Genomic DNA, 9,168 nt, shown 5'->3' with positions numbered 1-9,168 from the left:
TTGGCGTTGTGGGACATGAAGGAACTGAGAAGATTGTCTGGAGACATTGCAACTTCTTTTTGCATGTCCCCAGGCAACAAAAAGGCCTGGGACAATGCAAGGGCAGTTCCTTCGGTCTCGACAGTATCCCGAGCAGTGATAGCTCGGTTCCCATGAGAGAAGGAGGGAGCCCATATTGGAGCAGGAGACGAGGAGGAAGGTGGGGGTCTTTCTTGAGGCTGTTCCACCCGTTGACGTTTCTCTCTGTGGATGGCCTCGATTTCTTCTGGGGAAAAGCCAGGAGGAGCATCAGTCTGAGTCTGAGTACGGCGGCCACGACCTTGGCCACCTTGGCCCCGAGCAGCGCCACGACCTCGACCAGGTATGGTGAGAAGACTCCCTAAATCAATTGGCTGGTTCATTGTTGGAGGTGAAGACGTGTAACCGCTGAAAGAAGAACTTGATGTGGGACTGGAGGCTTCTTCGGCAAGGGGAATTGGTTCGTCGGAGATTGGAGGTGTCCGAGAACGCCTTTCTTCGGGAACAGGTCTTGAAGGACCAGCCGCTGCAAGGTTGTCCGCTGCTCGGGTACGCCGATCAATAAACCCCCCGTATGACGCTTTGTAACTCAGCAGAACCTGAGCCGCTCTTGCTCGGCCAGCAAGGTAAGTCCCTTCGCCGTTGAAAGCAAGTGCTCGCTTGATATCAGCTACGTGCACTTGAGGGGTTATGATATTATAACCCCGGTTAATGTTTGAAGCTGCAGCCGAGCAAAGCATAAATAATTAGAAAGCATGAAAAAGCTTTTCCTATGAAAAAGGACAAGAATTTGAAATTAGGGGAAAGCACTAACGTGGGCTCCCGAATACATGAGGAGCGTGAAAACCAATCACTTGGCCGTCCTCATCTCTGGGTTCGAAGTTGCCCGTGACAATCAGGAAGTCGTCGTCATCCCCTCGAGCAGAGTCAGGGAGTTCAAGGACAAGCTTCTTCCTAGAATCCCTACTCTTTAAATAATATGTGAGGGCATCCCCGGTTCTAGAGATACTGTATAGGTGATGAATGTTGTATAAACCTAAAGAAGTCCCTAACATCTGATTTATGGTGTTGATGCCCATAACTACTCGGAAGAAGTTGGCAGAGACTTGCATTGGGAAAGTTTATAATACGCCAAAACTTGGCGAAGCAGAGGAGCCAAGGGGAATCTAACCCCGCCCTCAACAATGGCTACTACAGGAATGTGAAGAGTGTCGAAATCGAAACTCTCACGAAGGGCATCCTCAGGAGCCAATACAGTGGCTACATCGTCAGGAATCCCATATCGAGATCTGAAACTAGCCATGGCTTGAGGAGTATTACAGTGCCTTCGAAATCTACCCATTACCAGATAGGATTTTGGAATTCTACGAAGTGTAAAGCAATGGGGACAATGAAACCCTAAACTGCGGTTGAAAACAATCCACTTGAGAAATGGAGTTGTAAGAAGAGGAAATGATGACTTACGAGAATAGTCGATGGAATCCTTAAAAGAAGAGGTCTTGAGACGATGAACAGAGCTTCAATGGCGGGGGAACGCTTGAACAGTCTTTTCTTCTGCAGAGGGAGTCTAAGGGAAAGATTGGGGTGTTTTGAAAAATGGGACGAAAACCCAAAAATACCCTACAGCCAGGGTGGCGTAAGTGAAACGTCACCCCAGACGGCGTTTGAGTGTTCCGTTCCCCAAAAAACGCGCCTGTCCGCATTAAATGTTCTCAAAATAAACATTGACACGTGTAAAGATTAGGGCTGAAAGCCTGAAAACAGGCCTAAAAAGGTATTTTCGTCATGGTAAAATGATGATAAGTTGCTCCAATATGTAAGGTGCAGGAGCAGAATGAATTTGCTCGGAAGAGAAGCTTCACACATCATCTGAGTAAAAAATAATAAGTGAAGCTGGGGAGCAATTGTAGGGAGGTATTCCCGAACAGGTGCAAAATGAGCCCGAGCATGGTCAACAAAGGGTCAACGCACTATGGACCACTGATATGAGAAGTCAATGGTCCAGAGAGGTTGTACGATTCTCGGTACAATAACATGAGACGTTATTGGACCAGATACAAGGAAAGTGACATGTGATGCCACTGTTCAGATACATTGTTCGGCAAAAGAAAAGACAAACAGAAGGAGAGCTCCTTAGAAAGGATATGGTCCAAATTGTTTCCTTAGGACCAGTTACATGTGAAGTAACTGGTCCAGACCATTTGTTCGGCTATGAGACAGCCGAACAAGGAAAGAGGTCCTGTCAGATGATGAAATAGAGGGAACATTCTGGAAGAGTCCAGAAACAGTGGTACTCCGTTAAGGAATAAGATCCCGAGAATATAGGGTCTGAGAAAGATACCCAATGAGAATGGGATGTTCGGTCAGTAATGGAAAAGACTCCTAAAAGGACTCTTTTCCATAAATTGATAAAGGAAACGAGAATCCTTGATATCCTGGGTTTCCTATACGAGCTGAGAATCCTATGGCAATAGGGATGCTTGGGCACCAAGCATCCGAATGTCTATATAAACAGAGCAAGCCTAGAGGTAAAAGGTACGCAATACACTGCAATCTTATTGCTTTCCTACTGATAATTAGGGTTTGATTGCTAGTACGTGATACTAACAAAGGCATCGGAGGGCCTTTGCCACGAGAGGCAAAGGTGCGCTCACTCCTTGTCTGTTTTGCAGGATAAGGGTTTTTCTGACGAATTAGGGTTACGTTCAAGAGGCACGTGGAGCCGCTGCATTCCAGTGCTGCTCAAAGCACTACTTGAATTTATCCACCTACACTGAGCCAGGCTAGCAAGATTGGGTTCAATGAAAGCTGCTGGTGAGGCTGCAGTTCACGCTGCATAGCTTACTAATAGGAATGTCGGGACGGAGAAATGCAATGTCATTTGGCCGGATATTGAAAGAAAAATGAAGATGTTAAAAGTCAGAATCCTTCTATGGAGTGGTTATAGGTTGAAAGAATGAAGTCAAGTCACTGCGCTTCCGTACTTGTCCGACCTACGATTAGCACGAAACAATATGAGGCTTTTGAGTTCCTTAAGGGAACAAGAAAGGAGTTATGAACCCTGTATTCCCGCCGGAGCTAGTTGGAGATGGTAGGAACGAATGCAATAAGAAAGCACCGCCCGGTTCAAGAGGACGTATGCGCTTCTAGTTGGAAAGGAACTCGAAACAATAAGAAGTAGTGAGTGGTCGCCCCGCTTACTTCTTTTTTCTATCCCGTCGTTAGCTGCTCGCCTCGCTCCCTAAGTATAATGAATTTCGGACCGGGCTATAAGACTCTTAGCTTTGAGCGGGGCATGGATTTGAATTTCCTAAACCAAGAAAAAGCACAGCACCTTCAAGGAAGGTATCGATTGCATTAAAGGTAGGGGATCCTGCAGTCGATGAACGAATATAAGCTACAGCCAGTTGAGGCATTAGTTGATCGAACCGGAGATGCAAATAAGAGATCTGTGCCATCGCCCCTTGGGGTCAGAGAACAAGGTTTCGGAACTGCTTGGCTAATACGCTAGTTATGTATTTTGAGCCCGCCTGGATAGATTTCATTATCAGTCGTAGCAGGGACAGTAGCGGTTGGAGTATTTTCCCAGCACGCACTGGCAAGTCGGATCTAGCTAAAGAAGATGAATCAACGGGATCAATGGGAAGAGATAATGCTCCATCTTCTCCTCACCTGCCAGTATCCCCGATGGAAAGGATTCTATCGGCAAGTGGGCCATTTAGTAGCAACTGATCTGCCCGTTCCTCCTGTACCGACCGTCTCAATAAACATTCTCCGTGCCAGATAACTTGAAAAGAGATAATTAGCAGAAGGGTCTCAGTTCTGAGCAGTTATGCTGCATCATAACGAGTTGGAGGAAGCAGAAGGTTCCAGTGAAGCTACTCTGCAGATTCAACCCTTATTTCTTCATATTGTAGGAGCAAAGCCCGCTTTTTAGAGTAAGTAGTAAGCTATCACTTAAAGCTCAAGCAGATCATCATTTGTTTGTCTATCGTCGGTTTGGTTGTCTTCCTCCCATTCATGCCTTATTTTGGGACCTACCAGCTTTCTCTCCCTTTGTCCATTGAATATTCCAACTCTGGTTCTTCGGCCAAAAGAGAGCCAGTCCGAGTATTCTTCTAGTGCATTGCTAGGCTAAATCCCTCGTTCCTGACCGAACCGACTGAGCTTAAAAACTGGTGGACATGCGCCGGGCAATAACAATGCAGTAAAGAGTCACTGCTATTGCAGTGTACTTTTTCCCTTATCGAAGTCAGTAAGCCGGCTCCAGCCAGCAATAGTTCAATTGATTGGTACGGACATGAATTGATCAGATCCACGAAACCACTTTCAGAGATAGATTAATGAATTACCGCTCGGCGGGTCCCATACCGATGGTTCCCTTCGCTCATTGGTTAGTCCTAACAGGAAGAGTAAGATAGAATAGCCAGTAGAAGGTCATCTCTTTCTCAATTCCTTCTCTCGCTTTCATCTATTAATAATGTAGTTATTACTATTCGTTAGATCTCCCTCGCTATTACCTTTGTCCCCTGGTGATCCTATACCTGGCTATTTCATCTGTCTACGTTTGCTGCCAACCGAGACTCTCTGTGTTGTTCCTTTCCCTGTCCATAAGCTAGAGCGACACCACTGAGACGACAGAGAGGGACTGCACAACAGATAGACTGACCGATCCAAATCCTATGGCAAGACAGAGATAGTGAAACCACGGCAAGAGGACAGGCATAATTAAGTGATGAGACCCCGAATCCGATATCGAAATGAGGGCTGCCTTCAGGAGTCAGTTTAGTTGAAGTAATTTCATATATAGAGAGAGAAATTCTTTCTTAGAGCTAGCAAGTCTTGGAAGCAATGGCAGTTTCATCACAGGCTTCCCCTAGTCAGGAAGGTTAGAGCAAAGTAGTTGTAGTAATTTCCGTTATAGTAGTAGGAAGTCTAGTTCCGCAAGTCCTATAGCACACTGACTATTAGCACTCGTGCAATCACAAGCGAAGGTCTACCCATTCCCTGCCTCGTAGGCTTTCTTCTTCTTTCCTTCTCATCGTAAGTTCTGTCGTAACCTAGGTGCATCGTATAAAAAGAAAGATAAAGAAGAGCTCTCCCACTCCTGAGGTTGCTCGTGGTAAAAGTTCTACTCCCCTTTGACTTTTTCGTTATTTTGTCTAACCTTCCAGCGTTGGAAAGTTCTATCTATCTCTTTCGACTCCTATCTTCTTTCCTTACTTCTTCATTCTAGTTGGCTAGACTTGGTTAAGTGGGAGTGAGTGACCGAATGACCAAATGTGTCTTGAACGTCTTCTCATCTGCATCTTTCATCTTCTCAAAACTAGCTTAATCTCGTAGCTAGTAGTCCTCTCCGAGCCGAGTAGCATCATGGTAGCTCTCTTCTTGGATGTTGGCATTCCTATCCGAGTAGTCCTATCATACTATCAGAAAAGATTAAGGCAGAGAATCAAGACCTTGGCTGCATCTATTTCTACTCTATCCGTTCTTCAAGGTTACGGAGAGAAATGAATTTCTGGATCTCCTGCCCTCTTCAGGTAACGGCATTGGCTATCGGTCTGTCGTCTTTCCATTCCTTTAGTTCTTGAGTGGAAGGAAATAAGGTCATCGGTCTTTCTGCTAACGGTCATCTGTTTTCTGTATCGGTCTATGTCAAAGGGTCGATCTGTCTTTCCGGTTAGCGAATCTCTCCTTTGCTGACCAAAACAAGGGGTTGAGCGCCAGCAAGTGAGCAAATTGTGGGATTGACTTATCCTTCTTACTCGGTGCAAGTGCCCACCTTCTTTTAGTTGGATTACGGTCTTTCGCTCACCTATTCAATAGGGAATGAAACGGATAAAGCATTATACTCCTATCTCAAGATGACTTTGAGACCACTTTCCTACTTCATTCATTTGACTTCGGCCTACCTTTTGGAAGAAATGAAACCTTCTGAGCTCCGTCAATGGGGAGCGGCTTTCTCAGTAGACACGTGCCCTTACCTTAGGAGCAGTTGGAATGTATCTTTCTTCGTTTGTCATTTTCTTTCCTTCGGTTGGGCTGACCCTTGCTTGGTCGGTCTTGATATGCATATGAATCAGAAATCGAAGAACGGGATGCTTTAAAAGGAGGATGGCAATAAAGAAAGGCTAGGAGTTGGATCCAGCCCTCTCCGGTCGAGTGTTCATTCTCCACCCTCTCCCTGAGTGCCCGCCCTTATTGAGTTGAGAAGATTGGGTGGGGGAGGTGGCACTTTTTGTTAGACCCCACCGGAACCAACATCTCTTTCAAGTGCCTCTGCCGGCATTTACCCAAGCTTTCTCCATCTTCCAGTCCAGTTCCGGTGTCATCTATTCCTCCTATCGCCAGCTAAGCTAGAGCTTGCCATCGACCGGTTCGTTCGGAAGTAACTGCATGCGCTCACCTATCCATCAACCAATAGAGAAGGGAATGACCAACCAAGCGAGCAGAGCCCAACTACCAATCCTGGAACTGGTGGCAATCTAACGAATTCAGGAAAGGAAGGTTAGCCTCCTAACCCCCGAGGTCCTCAAAGAAAGGATAGAGCAGCCCGGGGCGCATTCCTGACTTTAGGAAGAGACTTGGTAGCTCTCTTCTATATGGCTTCTTTGATTTAGTAGAAAGCCGGGTTCAAGCCATCTCATAGGTCTCAGTATGAGAGGTCAATTCAAATGCGAATGCGAATATAGGCCTTATTTCAGCATATCTGTGCAAATAATCTATTTTAGTAAGGATGTTATAAGATAGATTCTAAAGGTCCGTTGATGGTCATCGGTCCTTACTTTCATTTAATAGTTCGATTCCCGGTCCCCGGTCATCTTTCTTCTAGCTTTTAGTTCTGTCTAGCGATTCCTATAAAGAAATATGTGTCCCCTGTGAGTATTGGTCCTGTCCCGTACTCTATCTATCGGTCTCAACTGGATCAATCGCTTTGTCGGAACTCTTCCCTTGCTTGCTTCATCTCGCCTATACTATAGTTCGATAGTATGGCATTCTTTCTTTAGTAACAGGGCTTGTTCAAAGAAAAAAAGAGGAGGTACTACGGTCAATGAACTATTGATTTGAAAGCGTAATCCGGGCTAATATGTCAAAGCGGTCATCTGCGGCAAAGGTTTCTGTAACTGTGGAAAAGGAGGGAAAGGGCTGACATGGCATGAGTCTTAGCGTCTGCATCTATAAGGGTAGAGAAAGTATAGGAATAAGGAATGCATTATAACAAAGAATCTTTCGCAAGGTGAGGCTGGGACTAGAGACAATCCATAGAGCTATGATTCTTTTGTGACTTCCACCTTTAGTCGAGTGTGAAATGGTGGGCTTTATGCCAAACTGGAGGGCATTGGTTGGTCAAGATGCACCCGAGGCTTAGATTAAAGAGAACGCTGCATCCATCTCTGAGTAGATGTACGAATACTCATTCTCTTACCAATGTCTCTACTTCTCAAATCAATTGGAGAGGCCTCGAACGCCAAATCAAGTCATTGACAGAATGGATTTCGATGACGGCTGACGAATAGGATTTCTGAAGAAAGAAGACCCGAGCACACGCGCAGCCTGACTTGAATAACCAATTGTTTTTTTCTCTTTCCTCTCTGGATTGGGTCTTCCCCTGCCTCAAAGAGTAGGGTTCCATTCTGCAAGATCTAAATAGAATAGAAAGATAGTTAAAAGCATGAACGAACGCCGGAAGACAGAACGAAAGCCGGAAAGTTCTACGGCTTTCTAATCATGATTAAGACCGGTAGTCTCTTTTGGGACCTCAGACTAGAGCCTCGGTATACCTCTTGCTACTAAGTGATCGTGCGAAGTAGCAATCAAGCGGTATGGTGCGACTCATCACGGTCCAAGGTTTGCTGACTCCTGTCTCTTAGGCGTAGCAGGGTTTTCTTATATTTTTACGATTCCCATTCAAGCATTCTTATTCAACCTCAATGCTGCTTGTTCCAAATTCCTTTCTTTCCACTAGTTCTTACATAAGCAATTTGAAGGAAGTAAACGAAGTCTTTCTTTCCGAAATCCACTCCTGAAGGGTTTCAGTACTGGGACCAGATGAAGGACCAGAAGTAGCTTGTGGCGAAGCAAGGTCAGATGCAGATATTGGCTGACACTAGAGCCTGAAGCAGTAGGTAAAGTGAATGAGGTCTGCCGAGAACATGGTCTCGTAGAATGTGGACATGTAGCTGCAGGTGGCAGAACTGGCACAATAGCAATGTCTGAATCGGCTAGAGAGCTGGAGGCATAATGGCGCGAGGCATACGGATATGTGGTCTCATCAAAGCGCACATGCCGAGAGACATATACCCGGCCAGTGACAGGATCCAAACACCTATAGCCCTTGTGCTGCGAACTGTACCCTAGAAACACACATTCCGTTGTTCTTGGCAATTATTTGTTAGTAACATAAGCACCTAAGTGAGGATAACATGCACAACCAAAGACACGAAGGTCACTGTAGCAAGGGATACGACCAAACAGACGAGAAAATTCAAGATTAGTCAGATCCTGCTGAGGCAGAGGAAGAGGATTGGAATAATCGGTATCAGTCTTGGAGCGGGGCAGCGGATCAAAAAGTACCCCAAAAGAGTAGCAATAAGGTACCTATTACTCCATTCGTCAAAGCACGCCGAACACCAGCTCTTGCCCATGTCTAATGCCTTCTTAGATGAAGACAAAGAGCTGGTGCTCTAACCTGATGTCGGAATAGCAGCTGTGAATGGAATGGGGGAATTGTCCAAAGCGTTATTTTTCCTTGATTACCCTAGTTAAGATATCCCACGCAAGGAAGAGAATAGGTAATAGGCTGCAGAGAGGATACTTTTGCACTTTCGGATCAATGATGAGCTTTTTCTCTTTCTCCTACTATTGAAGCACATTAGCATCCGCAAACGATCTGCGGCATTGACTATTTTCTTTCCATGCCATGACATGAGACAGATCTCTCGCAACTAGTTCCCTTGCCTCAAAGAGTCAATCCCTTTTCATTCCTGATTCCACTCCTGAATACTGTTTGCAAACGAGTTAAAGGCAGAGTGACGGTTTAGGCTTAGCTTTGGATTCGACAGTTGGGATAGGAATGAAGCCAATGATGTCCCCAAACACCCGCGCAGAGGCCCGGAGCGAGTAAGAAGGCTCCGGCGCATCAGTCGCATG

Source organism: Rhododendron vialii, chromosome 11a (assembly GCF_030253575.1).
Source record: "Rhododendron vialii isolate Sample 1 chromosome 11a, ASM3025357v1".
Lineage (NCBI taxonomy): Eukaryota > Viridiplantae > Streptophyta > Magnoliopsida > Ericales > Ericaceae > Rhododendron > Rhododendron vialii.
The sequence above is the reverse complement of the archived record's forward strand: the minus strand, read 5'-3'. Positions refer to the sequence as shown.